Source organism: Euprymna scolopes, chromosome 6, assembly GCF_053919585.1.
Source record: "Euprymna scolopes isolate OS-2025 chromosome 6, ASM5391958v1, whole genome shotgun sequence".
NCBI classification, from domain to species: Eukaryota; Metazoa; Mollusca; class Cephalopoda; order Sepiida; family Sepiolidae; genus Euprymna; species Euprymna scolopes.
This window is the reverse complement of record NC_136487.1, coordinates 115,624,674-115,644,432: the sequence shown is the minus strand read 5'-3', so window position 1 is coordinate 115,644,432 and position 19,759 is coordinate 115,624,674. Positions and strand designations below refer to the sequence as shown.

General features: G+C 37.2%; 1 long non-coding RNA gene across 2 annotated transcripts in view; it reads left to right on the top strand.

Moving 5' to 3' along the window:
- The first annotated feature begins 2,309 nt into the window (after window positions 1-2,309).
- Window positions 2,310-19,759, top strand: part of LOC145277899 (uncharacterized) — a 246,078-nt gene continuing 228,628 nt past the window's right edge. Inside the window, exon 1 of one of the 2 annotated variants that reach the window (XR_013868243.1) lies at window positions 2,310-3,021. This is a non-coding gene — a long non-coding RNA (uncharacterized LOC145277899). Of the gene's footprint in view, window positions 3,022-14,376; window positions 19,050-19,759 lie in introns of those variants that run through there. The other variant, XR_013868242.1, reaches the window with a different exon arrangement.

The window sequence follows — 19,759 nt, the reverse complement described above, 5'->3', positions numbered from 1 at the left end:
CTCTCTCTCTCTCTATATATATATATATATATATATATATATATAGAGAGAGAGAGAGAGAGAGAGAGAGAGAGAGAGAGAAAGTAAGAGAGAGAGAGAGAGAGGAAGAGAGAGAGAGAGAGAGAGAGAGAGAGAGAGAGAGAGAGAGAGAGCAGAGTTAGACGCAGGCAGGTCATTTTTTTTAATGTGGGAGGGAGATCAGCTCCCCAAAAAGGGACACTCTGTTTAGTAACAAAAATAAAAAAAATGTATCTGTCATGAAAGATTTATCCTCCACTAACCGAGACCAAACAAAATGAAGTGAAAAAAGTGAAGTGCATCATCAGAACAGATACTACACTTTGAGATATTAAATCTTTTATTCATGTTAAAAAAATACAGTAAAATTAACGGTGAACAAAAAACTTAGGCACATGGCCAACTCAAAAGGGGGGATTTTGGGGGTCGTTGGTCATCCTTGTCGCTCCAGAACTAAACAAAGTCAAAAGTTTCTCCCAGCTAGTATCTTCTTTCACCATAATACCGCATTCACCCTTTCATCTTGGGGGACGTCCTAGTAACTCCCAATTTTTAAAACATTTTTATTGACGTGTAAAAACAAAAAAGATAACAATAAAATGGTAACAATAATTCATTTGTGTCGAGGGAGGGGGAAGAAAAAACAAAAGGTGATTAGTAGGACCCTCCCAACCCCGTCTAGTTGATAGACTGCCCGTTCCACTAGGTTTGTAAAAGGAACCTCGCTTCTGCGGGTCAGTCTCTAGGTGGGGATGCCCTCTAGATGGGGGTGAATGGAGAAAAGAAAATTTTGTGGGTAAGGGATGGAGGTTAGTTTGTATTTCTTTTTCTCCAAGATGGGTAAAATTTAGAGGAAGGGGTGAAAAACAAAAATTGCAGGTAAGAGGGGATGGGGATCTTGGAGGCTTCCTAATCGGGGAGGGATGGAACACACACTCAGCTAGCTGAGAGACTACTTGTTTAATTTAACTTTACAGAACTGCGCGTTCCACACCTAGGCGGGGAACACGTATTCGAATTTGGCTCCTCTTCGTACACACAGACTTGCCACATGTATCCATCTTCTGTCAAATGCCGCGCGATGCAGCCTTCTTCTATCACATCTGATCTTCACCCGTAGTTGGTGTTTAAAGAACGCGATCAGATCTTGATCAGAAAAAGACAACACCCCCCGGCAACCTTGCAGACGCGACGTCCAAATCACCATTCTCGCCACGGCCAGAATCGTAACGTAGACCATTTGTCTTTCCCGGTCCCACGGCGGCCTCACGTTGTCCACAACATTGGATACAGTAATTGGGCGAGGATGCTCAGGATCGATGCGAGCCGTCACCCCACTGACATACGACCAGTACTGGCGGAGTTCGCGGCAATCAAAGAAAGCGTGATCCGTAGTTTCCACAGCCGTTGTCCCACAACGGGGACAATCGGGCGACTCCAGAAACCCAGAACTGCATTGTATGTTGTTGAGTGGAAGTGCATTTCGGGCCAATCGCCAGGTCAGAGAGAACTCCGAATTGTTCAGATGACTCGAACCTGGCGCCCAGCTCCACGCGGAGCGGATCTCACTCTGCTGCCACCCCAAACGCGCGCATAGCGGGTCGTCAGCGGCCTCCCTCACTAGATCCCTGTGGAGTTCCCTACGGGTAGCACAGATACTACACTTTGATCCTGGCCCGAAGGCCAAGAATCTTTTTTTCTACCGTGCTTGTTATTTAACTCTTTTTTTAAATAGAAATTTCAGTGTAAATTCAAGTTTTACGATATCTTTTATTTATTAAATTGTTAGGTAAAAGTATAGAATAGTTACAAAGCGACTTCCTCATCCCCATATTAAGATTGGGTTTCTACATAATAATGTTATTATTTCAGCACGGTCTGTGTTCTGCATAAGTACGCAAATTTTTTTATGGCAAGTGCTCGTCTCCCCTCGCCAAACTTTCACAAGAAACACTCGTCTACCTGAAAACACTATCAATAATTTCTCCCACTCTTTATCTGTGCCTAAACCTAAACGTAGATTCCATGAAAAAAGCTTCTTTCCTCGAACTGCACTCCTGTGAAACTATCTTCCGTTTTCCTGCTTTCCAGCTGACTACAATCTGATTGTCTTCAAGTCCAATGTAAACAAGTTCTTGATGGGCCGTCCCACTTAAGTTAACAAATTTACCGAATTTCCATTACTAACAATTGTTCAGCTGACTACTGTACACTCTTAACCCTTATCCTCGAGTGGTCTTTGGGCCTTGATAAGTGGTGATACTCATTTAAAAAAATGTCTTACACATTTTTACAATTGCGGCAGTTTAATGTAACTTCTCGCTTTGTACAGGTGTTAAAAAAGAGTTAAAAGTGTCGCGCCTCTGTCATATAAAAGAACTTAAATCGTAACGCTTTGTGTTATAGCAGCCGTGTAAGGTGAGGTGGGTGGGGGAGTAAGTATTTGTTTCGTTTTATTCCAAGTAAAAAACCCTTTTAATCTGACTGGACTAAGTAAACATTTCTTTTTCTTTCTTTTTCTTTTGAAAGTGGGAGAGTCGACAAACACGAAGCGAATCGTCTCAAGATGAGGTGGCCGACCAATTTCACCACTGTTGACCTGCGCCTCGTCATCCGACTAACTTAGCAGTGCGCGACGGATTACATTTTATGATAAAGACTTTTTTTTTTTTTTTTTTTTTTTTAACTCCTTTAAACAAACAGCAACAAAATATTACTTTCAAAATGCTGTGTGCATCGCGGACATATACCTACTTACGTTACCTGTGACACCGTTTTAAGCAAAAGGGAATGAAAAAGCAAAGTGTTAGAAAAGAAACCTTTCACCTGCCTAGCAAGTACGATCGACACGAAGAAAAATAGCCGAAAATACGTCAACTACTTCGAAGGTTGGACGTGAATGTTTTCGGTTCATTGTAAAGTAAAGTAACTGTGAAAACACAGAGAGAAAAAAGTTTTATTTAATCGGTTTTGTTTCTGGTTGCGGAATCGGTACCTTAAAAGGTGAGTGAATTTCATTAGTTTCGTTCGACTAATTAACAATTTATTTGGTGCAAGTGCAGAATTCAATCTAATATATATATATATATATATATATATATATATATATATAAACAAAAAAAACTTCAATATCACGAAATGAAAATCTCATTTAAAAAAAAAAATCACGTAAATTGATCAAGTATTTATTTATTTATTTTATTTTTTTTGTACTCCTGCACTTATTGATCCGTGCTGAAATAATAACGTTATTATTTAAAAAGCCATTCTTAACATGGGGAGGGTGTTTTGTACCTATTTTGTACTTTAACCTTACAATTGAATAATAAAAAAAACATATCATAAAACTTTAATTAAACTTGGAAATATGATTTAAAAAATAGTGCGGATCAGTAAGTGCACTAGCACCTTTTTTTTTTTTTTTTTTTTTTTTTTTAACCCAGAAAATAAAATTTTATCACAATGCGTGATGAATAATATTAATAAAGAGAGACAACTCGATTTGAAGTATCGAGATTTTAAAATTAGCAGTCGTATGTCTACAATATACTATTATTCCCTAAGAATCGTAATTATGTATACTAGCGGGATCTGTGGGAGTTCAATAGCGGCATCTTTCATATGTAATATATAGGGCTATGACAACAACATATTCTTTCCATTATTTTGACTCTCGAGTATATATCCGACACAGTTAGACACAGTAAATCAACCGAGAACCACTTGGCACTTCGGTACTCTAGCATAGAGTGGTCCGTGCTGAAATAATAACGTTATTTAAAAAGCCATTCTTAACATGGGGAGGGTGTTTTGTACCTATTCTGTACTGTAACCTTACAATTGAATAAAAAAAACCAACATAAAACTTTAATTAAACGTGGAAATACGATTTAAAAAAATAGCGCGGCACGCGGCAGTCTGCATTAGCACCAAGATATCAATGGATACACACTCAAGTCAAAACAAAGAAAAGAATATGCTGTTGTCTTAGCCCTAGTAATATATTGCTGCTGGGCATTCTGTGGATGTTCAGCGTGAATGTAGATCCCGCGATATTATTGTAGCCCCTTTTGTTTAAACTGTAAAAGTATTTATCTAAGTAATCTAGTTAATGTGGTGTCAGAATATATCTGGTCATTACGGTTTATCACCAATATCCTTATAGGAGTCTGTGACATTTCTATTATATGGACACACGGCGCGAACAAAAACGTCACGATTTCATTATGCCATTGTACGTTCAAGGTACTTACGGTGTTAATATATAGATATACAATACTACTAGATCAATTTACGTGATTTTTGGCATATGCCCATTCGTGACGGGTCATCGTAATGATTTTTCGGTCCTCATGTACTTATTGATCTGCGCTATTTTTTTAAATACTATTTTCAAGTTTAATTAAAGTTTTACGATATCTTTTTTATTAAATTGTTAGGTGAAAGTACAGATACAGAATAGGTACATAATCACCAAGAAAAGGAAGTTGTGTCTGCTTAAATTTTTGGTGTTTATTCATATCGACACTTATGGCGGTAATTAAAAGTAAAGAATATACAGAAAAGTCTGTACGATGTACGTACTCGTTACGGAACGAAGATGTCATATTCTAAAAATTACGTAAATCGATTTTTATTTAAAACTAAGAAAAAATTTTATGACTTTTTTACTACACCGCATTGAACGTAAGGCTGAGTTTTCAGTTCAGAACTTCGATTTAAGTTACCGCCCCCTTTTTTATTTCATCGGATTTAATCATGGCGGGCGCAAATACTACGACTCGCCATAACCAGCAAATTTTAGCACTGCTACAAATATAATTTGCTGAATTATAGTCATGAATTGCCAAGAAAAACAAGTGAAAAAATGTTAGATATGTAAAAAACAACAACAAAAAAAAAAATATAAATAAAAACAAAAAAACGCGCATTTGTTTATATATATATATATATATATATATATATATATATATATATATATATATATAAATAATCTTTTTTTAAATGTTTTTATTTTATTTTATTTTTTAAATTATTTTAATAAGAGTGGATTTTTTGAGAATCATAGTTCACACTTTGAGCGAGAGATGATGATTATATACTCCATCCGAAGGGAGAAAGGTAATTCCTGGGAGGATGCCTTTCCGGGGAACTGAAATGTTACTACACTTTGATCATAATCAAAATAGTCTTTACGCACCTGGAGTTGATAAATTAAAAAGTCGGTCTTTAATACGGGGTAAATCCAGTTCCCTATGCTTGCACACGCTGGATGAGATAAAAAATAACAATTACCTCGGTCTCGAAGAACTTCACTTTAATGACAGAGGACAGACCAGACTCAATGTATCAACAAACACGTAATGTTTGCAAAAAATATATTGCAGAAAATTACATTTTAAACAAATTAGGCACAAGGCCAGTTTTTTTTTTGCTGTTTTTTTTTTGCTGTTTTTTTTTTTGCTGTTTTTTTTTTGCTGTTTTTTTTTTGCTGTTTTTTTTTGCTGTTTTTTTTTTGCTATTTTTTTTTTGCTGTTTTTTTTTTGCTGTTTTTTTTTGCTGTTTTTTTTTTATTTTTGTAAATAAATAAATATTAGGTTGATGCAAAAATAATGTCAAGAAACGACATTATTTTTGCACCAACCTAACAGCTTTGTTCATAGCCAAAAGACCAACGTTGAGAAGGACATTGTATGAGATAAGAGGTGGATGGGGCCAAACAGCACAAACATGAGATAAGGTGATAGTAAGAGACGAGTTATTTGGTGAGCAAATTACAGTTAATTAGAACAATTTGAAACGGATACGCCTCCTCCACCCTCGCATACACGCATACATAATCCAATCACAAACTTTTTTTCTTTTTTTACTTCACCCCAAACAAAGCAAATTGCCATTTGGACATAAGGTGCAAATGGTACCTATTTACTATGCCTCCCCACGGGACAGAGTTAGACACCAGGGTCGTTTTTTAACGTGGAGAAAAGGTACAAAAATAAAAATTGTCTCAGTCGTGAAGGATTTCTCCTCCACCGAAAGAGAACAAGAAATAGAAGTGCAGCATCTGAAGAACAGATACTACACTTTGATCTTGTCCCGAAGGCCAAGAGCATTGTAAGGTGCAAATGGTGCTTGTTTAAAATTACACTTACTTAAAAAAAAAAAAAAAAAAAAAAAAAGTCCTTACGTGTACGTAACCGTCACGTGTACGTAACCGTCACGGAACCAAAACTCGCATAAATTGACCAACTAGTTTTTTTTTCTAAGTTTATTATTTTAAAAGATTATTTATCGTTAGTTATCATTTTAAGAGTCATCGTTAGTTATCAATTTAAAAGATTATTTATAGTCCGTTTTCATTTGAAAACGTTGCTCATGGTCCGTTTTCATTTGAAAACGTTGCTCATGGTCCGTTTTCATTTTAAAATTTTATTCATGGTCCGTTTTTATTTTAAAACGTTGCTCATGGGCCGTTTTCATTTTAAAACGTTGCTCATGGTCCGTTTTCATTTGAAAACGTTGCTCATGGCCCGTTTTCATTTGAAAACGTTGCTCATGGCCCGTTTTCATTTGAAAACGTTGCTCATGGCCCGTTTTCATTTGAAAACGTTGCTCATGGCCCGTTTTCATTTGAAAACGTTGCTCATGGCCCGTTTTCATTTGAAAACGTTGCTCATGGCCCGTTTTCATTTGAAAACGTTGCTCATGGCCCGTTTTCATTTGAAAACGTTGCTCATGGTCCGTTTTCGTTTTAAAATTTTATTCATGATCCGTTTTATGTTGGTGCAAAAGTAATGTCGTTTTTATACATTTGACTTCAAGTCCAAACTATTTTTGCACCAACCCAATAATTTAAAAACTGTATTTATCGCCAGTTTTCATTTTAAAATTTTATTTATCGTCAAAATATACTCGCATGCACATGTCTCAGTTTATTTCCCGCTTTTTCCATTTTTTTAAAAAAGGAATGAACATTGTTTTATAACTACGATATTTTTCTTTAAAATTAATAAGCATTCTGCATTAATTAAAATATATTATGCGCATTTTACGAACGACCAGGCAACGCCGGGCGGCCTGGTAGCATGGAATAAGACCCGTTTCAGTATGAACTGTCATCTTTCTGTTTTCGATGCAATTTTAAGTTTTTTTTATAATGCCTTTTGTAAAATGCTTTCATTCCTTATCCATAGTGTTCGACAGATCATGCTTCCTTGCACCTCGTGCATGACGTCATCAGTGACTAGGCCTGCTCCTATTTGCTACAGCCTAATCCCTTTGGAGGTGAGAGTCCCTCGGCAAATACCACGCGTATGACAAGACATTCCCAAACTACAGTGCAACACACATTCGCCACTCATTAAACAGGCGTACACTAACATTCCTACACACTCTTTTACTGACAAAACACGGATAGACTAGTACAGTTTTATTTCTGTTATATACGAGGGGCGTGCAATAAGTAATGCCCCTGACCCACTTCCCATAGCAGTAGAGCAACGAAACTCGGCACAGTTATTAGTCTTTCTCTACATAGGAACCACCCAGAGTTATGCATTTCTCCCATCGTTTGATGCAGCTCTGGAGACCGTTTTTGTAGAACACCCCAGATTGGTCCTCCAACTACGACGTGACTTCAGAAATCAAGGCTTCATCATCTGGGAAACGCTTTCCTTTCAAAAACAACTTCATGACTGGGAAGAGGTGCAAGGTCAGGAGAATAGGGAGGATGGGGGAGGATTTCATAACCACATGCCCGTGCTTCTGATCTGGTGACATGCGAGTTGTGGACCGGAGCGTTGTCCTGCAAGATGAGGGTACCTTTGTTGATCTTGCCCCGCCTCTTGATTTTGATAGCTTCCCTTAATTTCCTCAAAAGTGAAGCATAATAGCATAATAGGCTCCTGTAATTGTGGTACCCTTTGCCAGCAAATCAGAAGACTGTGAGCATGACCTTGCCAGCGGAGGGCTGCACCCTTGCCTTCTTTGGAGATGGTGAGTCCAAGTGCTTCTACTGCATTGACTGAATCCTAGTGATGGACCAAGGTTTCATCCTGTGTAATCAGTCTTTTGAAAAACTTTGACTCCTTTTCTTGGCACATCTCCAAATTCATCCTCGAGCACTCGACGTGTTCTCGCTTCTGGAATGGTGTGAGCTACCTGGAGATCTATCTGGCAGACACCTTATGCATATGAAAATGGTCATGAATGATAATTTCCACAGACCCTGTACTAATCTTGACATCTTGGGCTATTTGGCGAATAGTAATGCGCCGATCTTCCAAAATGGCAGCCTCCACTTGACGGACAGATCCTCATCAATGGCAGAAGGGGGGCGACCAGGTCTGGGAGCTGTTTCCACAGACTTCCGGCCATGTTTGAATTCACGATGCCAGTGTTTTACAAGGTCATATGATGGGGCATTATCACCATAAGTTTCTTTCATTTCATCAAAAGTTTCCTGTGGTGTGCGTCCTTTCAAATACAAAAACCGGATCACTGCTCGACATTCAACAGGCTCCATTTCACACCTGACTCAGTTCAAACACCTGTAAAACAGAAACCACAATTAGTTCAGAGCTGTAATTTGCCACATAACCCGTAGAGATATAAATCGTTGCACATGCAAAATTTTAACTCTATCAGATTACTATTGCGCGCCCCTCGTATTATTAAATGGGGAATCATTTTCATTGATAATCTAGTTAGTATTATGCATCTAAAATTAAGAAAAGCACGCTTGAAAAGTGTCAGTATTATTTAAATAAACTAAATCACACGACATCAGGTCAAATTCGGTCGCCATATCGTTTTGATTTTGCTTATTCACATAATGTTAACATTTTTAAAACGTACTTTTCTTAATTTTATATGCGTAATACTAACTGGATTTTAAATTGAAATGATTTCTCAATTAGTAATATGTTATGTAATTGGGAACGTGAGAAATTATTTGTTATTTATCTGTCTGTCGATCTATCTATCTGTCTCGATTTAGCTATCTATCTAATTGGCGAGGTAAACAAGGGATGAGATGTGAATCTATGTTTTGATAAAAGTTGTCAAAATATTATTGAGGTATAAAATAGACAAGTTGCACCGGAAGTTCTAAAAATAGCGGACCGGAAGGAAGTGGGTGTTACCACATGTTCAGGTTGGCTGAACATTAAGACGAGTTGGAATTTGGACATCAAAGGGAGCGGGCGGTTTAACAAGTCGCCCCCCCCTCACTGGGGAGTGAGCTGACATGTCTACACAATGGAGACTTATAGAATTAACCATCAAAGCAAAGATGCTCGCTTTTTATTCTTCTGCGATTGGCACCTAGAAAGTGAATAAAAAACTATATAAAACCAACCATCGTCTTGAAGTAAAATGCATTCGTTCAAACGGGTTTCCAGCTTCCCTCCAAGAACAGATGAATTCCAGGTAGACCACAAGATCACCGAAGCAGTTGGGAAAGATATGTCGAATACATGTATGACCCCCCCCCCCGCATGTGAACGTTTAGACGATCACGGAAAGAACTCCAATAAGTTACAAAACACATACTTAAATCATTCGTTGACATCTATGCTGATGACACGACCATCTACGGCAACACATCAAAGGCTGTAAATGACAAAGTTCTCTCTGATTCTATCTCCTCTGATCTCGAGCGCGTGGTTCAGTGGGGGAAGATGTGGCTGGTTACCTTTTAATGCATCCAAAACCAAACTCCTATCCTTACATCATCAACGCTCTGATCCCCAGCTGGCATCAATTATGATGGATGGCTCTCGTCTGGGTGAGGCCCCGTGTTTTGACAAGCTTCTGGGTTTGACCTTTACTTCTGATCTGAAATGGAACACGTACATCAAGTCTGTTGCCAAGGTCGCTGGAAAGATGGTGGGATCCTTCTACCGCTCCAGAAGATATCTCACTACTGATGCAATTCTCTATCTATATAAAAGCCAAGTACGTCCAAGGATGGAATACTGTTGCCATATCTGGACAGGAGCTGCTAAAAACAGCCTATCCTGCCTTGACAGAGTACAAAATAGACTTCGTGGCTTAGTGGGGGATGCCATTTTCTCTACCCTGCAACCTCTCTCCCACAGAAGAGACGTTGCGAGCCTATCCTTGTTTTATCGTTATTTCCATGGCAGGTGCTCGTCTGAACTCCAATCTCTGGTCCCACCTCGCCAATCTTTCACAAAAAACACCCGTCTAGCTGAATCCACTGTGAAAAATTTCCCCCACTCTATATCTGTGCCTAAATCAAAACGCGGATTCCATGAACAAAGCTTCTTTCTTAGAACTGCACGCCTGTGGAACTCTGTTCCGTCTGCCTGCTTCCCACCGGACTACAACTTGGATGTGTTCAAGTCCAACGTTAACAAATTCCTAATGAACCGCCCCCTTAAGTAAACACTTCATCAAATCTCCACACTAACGTAATGTACTTGCAATAACCCTTATCCCTGAGTGGCTTCCGGGCCTTGATAAGTGGTGATTACTATGTAAAAAAAAAATAATAATTTGGGTTCAGATACTGAATAGCCAATAAATAAAGAATAGTGACACGTTGACGCACCTAAACACTCAAACCCCACAACGACACACACACACACACACACACACATATGAGAGAGAGAGAGAGAGAGAGAGAGAGAGAGAGAGAGAGAGAGAGAGAGAGAGAGAGAGAGAGAGAGAGAGAGAGAGAGCATCGTTAAACTATTTTCAATGTCTAAAATTTTTTCTTGGGTTCTTTCATGGAGCGATCTTCATACATTACTGTTCCTGGGACTTTTTGACTAGTCTTAACAAATGGTCAATAAAAAAATAATTCTGTCTATAATATTTTACTTGTTCCTTCCTTTATTAGTCCGTACGTTACACTTTGCAAAAGCCTAAATACAATTTTTGAAGGTCAAACGGCTTCAAAAAAGATCAGACTCGCTCTAAAAAGACCAATATGGCAACCCTGGACAAAAATGAGTGACCTCTTTCATGTAGCTTCCTTTCCGAATATCATTATAATAATATATAATCATTGTTTTTAGGGTGTTAGAAAGGAACTCGTAGTAATTTCGACGTGCGACGACTCTACACCGGAGAAGAAAGCCAGCGAAACATTATGTAAAAAAAAAGAACATTCGAAAGAAACAGACCAACAACACAATGCGCCCCCCCCCAAAAAAAAAACAATAAACAGAATATTGTCTGCCAAAAAGTAGTAAAATTAAAAATTGTACCTGACAATGAGATTTTTTAAAATTTGTATTGAACTATGTAGCACAATATTATTTTCTGAGTATTTACTATATTTTAATTTCTCTCATTTGGGTCAGTTCTATATTTAAACTATAACGAACACTACTTTCATAGAAATGTTAATAAATACATATATCAGCTTTATTAGAACATATTTGTTGATTAAATATATTTCTCATTCCGTGAAATTTTCTCGGCGACCGCTACTTCTATATTATCATTATATATATTATTTATCATTCATTGCTTTTGATAATATATCTTCAACATTGTTTAATCTCTAGTTATAAAATGATTGCATGTGAACGGATTAGAAAACGTTTAATCTGTTAATACGTGACGATTTTCTATAAATTTGAAAATTCTAATTTTAAATAATTTTCTAAGCCAAATAGAAAAGCCCTTTTTTTATCGGAGTAATTTCATAGTTTACTGGCGTAAAATCAGGATTTGTTATCGACATTCGGCAAAAAGTAGATTCTAGGCAGCATCAATAGCAGCAGATGTTAAGTGTCGATTTTTGATTGGACAACATTTCAATCAATATCATCGTTCAGCCAATCACACACACAGAAATAGTTAGCTTCACATTTTGCTTGCGCGTAATATACAAACCCAGACACTATAATTATTTTCTCTAATCCAGGCTTCCTTTGGACTCCAACGCATTTGAAAACGTCCATAAGAAATAGTTTCTGTCGCCGAGTCGAGGCTCATGTCACACGCAACAAGAAGCATTCAAGCACAAATTCAAGCACATATTTTGTCACGTTCTTGCTTCCCGACGTGCATATAAACTGAATCCAAATTCTCGACGATCTATTGACAAAATTACTCAAATGCCAATGTTAATTTATGAAATTTATTATCTAAGGCCATCATTCGCCCATGTATTGAGTATTGTTGTCACATTTGAGCTAGTCTCTCGCTCTTGGACAGGGTTCAAGAGACTCTCCAACCTGATAGTTCAGGACCTGTCATCTAAACCCTGATCTCTGTCCCATCAACGAAGTGTTGCATCCCTCGACTTCTACAAGTATTTTAATGGTAGATGCTCCAACGAACTAAAAACCGCTGTACTCCCTCGACATAAATACCCCTGACAAACCCGACAAGCAGCTAAATCCCACCACTACACAGCAGAGATCCCTAGATGAAAGCTTTCCACTCTAATAGTTTCTTCCCCAAACTGCTAGACTTTGGAACTCCCTTCCGGGTTCTTGCTTTCCCAACTGTACTGACATGCATAGGTTCAAGTGTAATGTGAACAGGCACCTTGCTGCTCAATTCCTTACATAGTATCCCTGCAGCATATGTCCCCGATAGTAGCCAGGTTAACCCTAACCCTAATCCTAACCCTACATCAAAGTGCCTTGTTGTTTAGGGTGAAAATGGAATTAAAAAAAACATTTTTTAAAGTCCCAGAAAAGAATCGGAAAGACTAGTTATTTGCATAAGCACGTAAGAGACAGGCAAATTGACAGACAAATTGACAGACAAATACATAGCTTAACTTGTTAGACTTACCTACATTGTGCGCGAAATTTGAAGTGACGTCTTGGGCATATTTTCTCTGTTGATATTTACTTCCCCCACCCCGCAGGAAGATGTGGTACAAGTTTGAGAAGTAGGGAGTGTTAAGCCTGCGCTCCTAAAAGAGGACCACTCCTGCATATTAAAATTGTCTGGGCAGTCCCGTCAGCATGCCCTTAATTTATTCCACCCCAAAAAGTGGAGGTAAGATCTAGAAGGATTGATCTCCTTGGATTACACAAAACCACAGCTCACAGATTAAAAAAAAAACCCCACCGAAATGGCCCAGTTTCTGCTGGACTGATCATCGACAACATATCTCCGACTGGCATTTAGCAGTCCAGAGTCTCTAAGTAAATGAAACCGCGGAGAGACCACTTCAGCACATCTCCTTTGCTTGAACTGACACTAGGAAGAGACAGAATTATCTACGTTTAGAAGTTACGTGATTTCGTCAACTTCCGTTCTATGGTCACCTATGATCCCTAGGTGTCGCTCAAACTTTTCCATCATTCAAATAACGAATAACATTTGTACACACACATACATATGGACATGACCTACGTTTATTGAATTTGCAGACTATCACACGCAAACTCATAAAAAGAACTTTTAAAAAGTACATAGCAAGCATACCCGGTGAACCAAGTGCAAGTGAAATACAAACGATTGCACTGAAAGGGACGGCTAGAATCCTGAAAAGATCTCTTGGTTGGACTCACTAAAATAGGGGTAAATGTCAGACATCTGGTTGGATGTCCCATCCCCTAGAAGAAAAAGTTTAAGAAAACTGAAAAAAAAAAAAAAAGTGAAAATCAAAGCACACACGTCTTCCCAACTTGTTACAGGCAAAACGGTTCTTTTTTTCACCTCGGATGTTTGTAGACATTCTGAATTCACACGTACTACTAGGTCATTATTTTTGTTTGTCCCAACAAGTTGTCATAATAAATCAATATATTTTTTTTATCTATTTATATACCTAATTTTAGTTAATATATACATCACAAAAATAAAACAAAAACGGTTAGCAAGTAATATTTTGAATCCAAAGTAAATAAAGCTATCTTCCCCTACGTACTTTTGGTGGAGACAAGTCGCCATGTTTAATTGTCCTTTTTAAATGTTATTTCGGTAATCTATAGATTAATACGTGTCTTATTTTCTGTGCTACGCTTACATCCGGGTCGTTTAATTGTTATGTACTTCCATTTCTTGTAATAAATAATTTTACCAAGAATTCCTCATAAATTTTGGTTTCAGTTTCGATTATAGCTAATGGCACACCAATAATAAAAAAGATTTATCGTTAATATTTCAAAAATAATTTTATCAAGAATTCTTCATAAGTCTTGGTTTCGGTTTCGATTTTAGCTGATGGCACCTTAGTAATCTATTTTTTTTTTACAATAAATAATTTTATAAAGAATTCTTCATAAGTTTTGATTTCGGTTTCAGCTGAAGGAACTAAGGTTATATATATATATATATATATATATATATATATATATATATATATAAGAGGTTCGGTTTCGATTCAAGCTGATGAACCCAATTCATTTAGATATATTTTTTTACTTTTGAAATCGCAACTTTATAATATATAAAATTCGATCGAAAATTAACTCTATAATAATATATACGAAATCTGCAAGGATTAAAATATTATATTTAAGCGTACTTTACGACTTGGCTAGGCCGGGCGTCTCTGCTAGCTTAGATCAATACTTGTGCAGTTTTAACAAAAGAGCTACAATAATATCAGAGCATCTCCATTTACGCTAAACATCTACAGAATTCTGAAATCAATATATATGTGCAATTTCCACAGGCCCTGCTAGTCACCATGATTTTAGTACAAGGTTGGTTAGGAATATTTCCGAAACTAATTTAACGTCTCCTTTGCGTGTCTTTGAAGCGTGTGATCATACATCATTTCCCCACTTTTTTATTAAGCAGTTTTGTTTTTCTTTTTTTGTTGTCCTCTGCAAGATCTTACAAGCTGCATTGATTAAGAAGTAAACGATAAACAAAGCAACATTGTATCGCATGTTCCTCCTCTACGTGTAACGCAACACGCTTAGATCCATTTAGTAGTCCCAATCTGGTCATAGCAACTTTTGATCGACTCCACGCTTTATTACCGGGTAGTTTTACTACGTAGCAGGATCTCCAAAAGGGGAGATTATCATGCCAGTAAAAGGATGGAGCACGTAGTCTTTCTTACCGAGATATTGTTAGGGTTTGACATGGCTGAAGAAGCCTTTTCTTGACTTTAATCGTTTACGTTAATGAATGAAATGGCATTCACAAATAATAATTTTTGTGATCTCTACTCAATGGGCAACTTTCCGTCTTGCATTTGAAGGGGGAATGCCAGTGGAGAGATGCAGGTTGAACACGAAACTAATGATCAAGCGGCAGATATACTAATTTCACTGTAAATGTTACATAGGGATTGTATCATTTTTAAGATGAGGGAGACAAGACACTTATACGTATTACAGTTCTGTGGATTCTTAAAACATATATTAGCGAGGAGAGAGGGTGGTCAGTTCTTTTAACACAGTAGGGGGACCATCATTACTTATGATGGAGGAGGGGGACACATTAGTTGGAAGAGGATTATACAAATTTCATATTAAGATGATTAACATATTACCTTCAATTGTTGAATGACGACACGAAGACAACAGTTACAAAAATCGATAATGTTCTTTATTTCATTTGACCGGTCGCAATGATGATGACGTCATGAATTCAAATTCGTTTCTACATGGTTAAATGTTCTCCCTTCGCTTCTAAAGGGACCCTTCTTTGATTATGTCAACTCTTTCCGACTGCCTTTGCTGACTCATGTCTAAAAGTGACACAATGTTCAACGAGCGGAGATTGGAGATACACCGCTGTATAACTCATACTCCATAACGATTCAAGTTATGACAACAGGACCATTGCCAGCATCCTCAAAGTGCATTCCTACATTGCCACGAATAACAAGGACGTACACAGGGTGATGAAAAAAAGTTTCCGGTCACAGTTTTGGTCTTTGGTGTGGTTTCATGTGAGGGCCACATCATGTCACCTCACATTTTCGAAGTCGGTTTGAAAGTCAATACCAAAGTGTACCTGGATGTGCTGAAAAGTGTGGTGATCCCCTGGTGCAATCAGGTGGCCGCTGGCAAACCCTGAGTGTGGCAGAAGGACTCGGCGCCGGCCTAAAAGTCCAAAGAGACCCAGGCTTGGTTTCAGAAGGAATGCTACGACTTTGTACCTTTCTCTCACTGGTCCCCTCCTCCCCCGACTTGAACCCGATGGACGTTTGGTCATACGTTAAGAACATCACCAACATGATCACCCACAACACCAAAGCCAACCTGATCGCTGCCATTCGTCGAGGTCCTTCCGGTACCTGTGCAAAAGGCATGCTCCCAGTTCCAGACCCTTATCGAGGCGCTAATTGAGGCTGAAGGCGGCTACATGAATAGATGTCAGCTCTACTAGATACTCAAGTGACCTGAATTGACTTTTTCAATAAGTTTTAAAATAAACCTGTAGTGTTGTTTTCTTTAGTGCGACAACTTTATCGTTCCATCCCGTACTTGGGAGAAACAAAAATTTTAGAAATCCCTTGAATGATTCAAATTTAATTAAAATTTGATATTTAAAGTTTTACAAGTGTTTTACCCCCCCCCCGAGCTCCCTTGTAAGGAGCGCATAGAAATTCGTCACATTAAGGGGCACTTAGAGATTCAGCACGATTTGCATCCTTTGTGCGGACTATTATCCTCATCTTTATAGCTGTTTCACCATGTTTCGGCCAATTCATCCTCTAGCCTTGAGTGTTGATCTTTACGGTTCCAGATGAAGATAACGGTTTCAATCCTACCCAAAGCAAGCCGTATGATTAGTCTGACAAAATGTGGTGATACAACAACTATGTGAGGCAGTAATTACTGGGATAAGTTACAAGACTTGGCATTTCTATCCCGTCGTGGTTAATCACCTGAAGAAAGCCAGAGGATTTGGACGGAACGTGGTGAAACAACAGTAACTATAAGTTTAAGTCGTTTCGTTGCTCCAGGTTGTCAGACGCTGACTAGATTAACTCCGGCCAATATTTTCTGGGATCATAATCCGGTCGAAAGGAATCTTTAATATAAATCTCACCTGTCTGTTTAAATGTATACATGTATGTATGTATGTATGTATGTATGTATGTATGTATGTATGTATAAAACTTTCGACAGAAGCGACGGACTTTCACGAGATCTGTATCGCTTTGAAGCTCAACCCTTCGGATGACAAATATCGGAAAATTGGCTAAAAATATTACATCTTTCACCCTCAACTGGGCACTTTTTTTACAGGGAGGGGTCGTTTTTTTCGCCGATATTTTCGAAAGTCATCCCCCTCTTTTCGATTGAGAAGCATTAATTTAAACCTTCGCCACTTCCGGTTTGGCAATGGACACCACGGCAAAGACATCAATTTTTTTTTTTTTTCACACTCTTTTTCTCCTTCGCGGTACGGGTTCAATCCTACCTGCCTCCTCCCACTTTTTTGCTCAACACATACCTGCAAAAATGTTTTGCTCAACACATACCTCCAAACATTTTTTGCTCAACACATATCTCCAAACATTTTTTGCTCAACACATACCTCCAAACAGCCGGGAAACACCGGGTAACCCCGCTAGTCTTATATAAGGAATCAATTACAAGCACCTTCAAAGAAAAACTGGACATTTAGTAATTATTTACTAAAGATTTTATGACTTTCTCTCTGATCAAACAAGTATTGTTATTCTCAATAACTCTGTCCTTCTTCTAAACGCAAACTAGACTCAATTAAGAACGTGTTTATCTCCCATAATCATTTGCAAATATTTTGTTTCTTTGTACTTATATGCAATAAATACTTTATTTTTCTTTAAATTCTAAGTTTTAGTCTTTTTTAAATGTGTTGCATGTTTTATACCCCTGCTATCAAACACGTAACAATATCTATGCAATTGTATGTAATTAATTGATAAAAGTTCATTTTTCAAAGTAATATGCAAATTAGTTAACTTTTATGAAGTCGCTCGCATATGCATGACTAAGTATAGTAAAAAGTTCTTTTATAAAATTCTTAAATAGAAAAATTAGGTTTTTAATATCAATGACAGTGCGACGAAAATTCAACTTTTTTTGTGTATAGATTACCGACGTAATTCTGATTTTGTATGAATATTTTTTATATATTGAAATATATAACAAGTGCGAATTTAATTAATTGGAATTCTTTTTGACATGAGTAATCTATATATTAATACGATAATGTGTGTGTTGTTTTCTGTGTCACGCTTACATCCGGGTCGTTTAATTTTATGTACTTTCATTTCTTATCATAAATAATTTTACCAAGAATTCTTCATAAGTTTTGGTTTCGATTATAGCTGATGGCACTTAAGTCATCTATTTTTTTTATTATAAATAATCTTATCAAGAACTCTTCATAAGTTTTGGTTTCGGTCTTGATTATGGCTGCAGGAACTCAAGTTATATATATTCGTAAGTTTTTATTTCGGTTTCGATTCAAGCTGATGCGCCGAAAGTCATATGGATATGCTTTTTTATTTTTATTTTTGAAATCGCAACTTTATAATATATCAAAATCGATAGAACATTAACTCTATAATAATATATACGAAACATGCAAGAATTAAAATATCATATTTAAGCGTACTTTACGATCGGGTTTTGCCGGGCGTTTGTGCTAGCTTAGATAAATACTTTTGTATTTTTAACAAAGCTACAATAATATTAAAGCATCTCCATTTACACTGCAAATCTACAGAATGCCAACATCAATATATTACATATGAATGAACCCCTTGTGGAATTTCCACAGGTCCCGCTAGTTATGATTTATCCATTTATTTATTGTGGACTATTATCCTAATCTTCTAGTTGTTTAAACAACAACTAGATGAGGATAATAGTCCGCAATAAATAAATGGATAAATGGCGAATTATTTTTTCTCCCCTTTGTTTTTGACAAAGCGTACACAAGTTCGGTATAATTAGTTTATCAAAAACGACGCTCTTTTGCGTGTGAGAACCACAAACAGCTGTTTCCCCGTACAGTCATTTAAAAGAATACAAAACTATTTTGAAAAAATGTGTACCGTTTGTTGTTGTTGTTGGCCACTTAACGTCTATCTACGATACCAAGAGGATATAATCAGCATACACGCGGTAAGAAATGTTTGAAATAACTTTCAATTATACTAAAAAAAATCAATCGCAGATAAATATTATACCTACGATTAACCTCGCAGTAACTAAAAATGAAATTCTCGCTAATTCGGTTCAAATAAATGTCAGCCAATGATGACCGTATGTTTGAGTGCTTCTGCTTCAGTGCTTCACCCCCGAAAATGTTTTCGTTGTAGTCTTTTGAAGAAAAAAAAATCAGTTCTACTTATTAATGATTAAGCGTTCCACTGAAATACTACCTTAAACTATCTGTTACTGCCAGGGAATCTTTTACTCTTTTGTTTCGCCTTTTTCTTTTAACTGTGCGTTTTCAAGAATTTTATTTTATTTTCAACTTATTAGGAATAGGCAACCGGAGGATTTCAGTACTTTGCGGAGCCATTCTTGAGTATTGACGAAGATTTTCGAGTCAGTCTCGAGGGCTTACAAACAAAAGAAGTGGTTATAAGTTTGCTTGAGTTAAAAAAACAAAAACATACGCAAATTAGGTTAAGATAAAAAAAATAAACTTCTTACACCCCTCCCCCCCCAAAAAAAAAAGTTGAAAAAAAGAAGTTTCCTAAAAAGACAAAAAAAAAAAAATAAAGTGGATTGATTTTCATGAAACAGAGCGGGGGGGGGGAGGCAATTTATTAAAATCCTAATTAAGCACTCAAAAACATTGCATTGTTTGTCGCAACTAAGAAAAT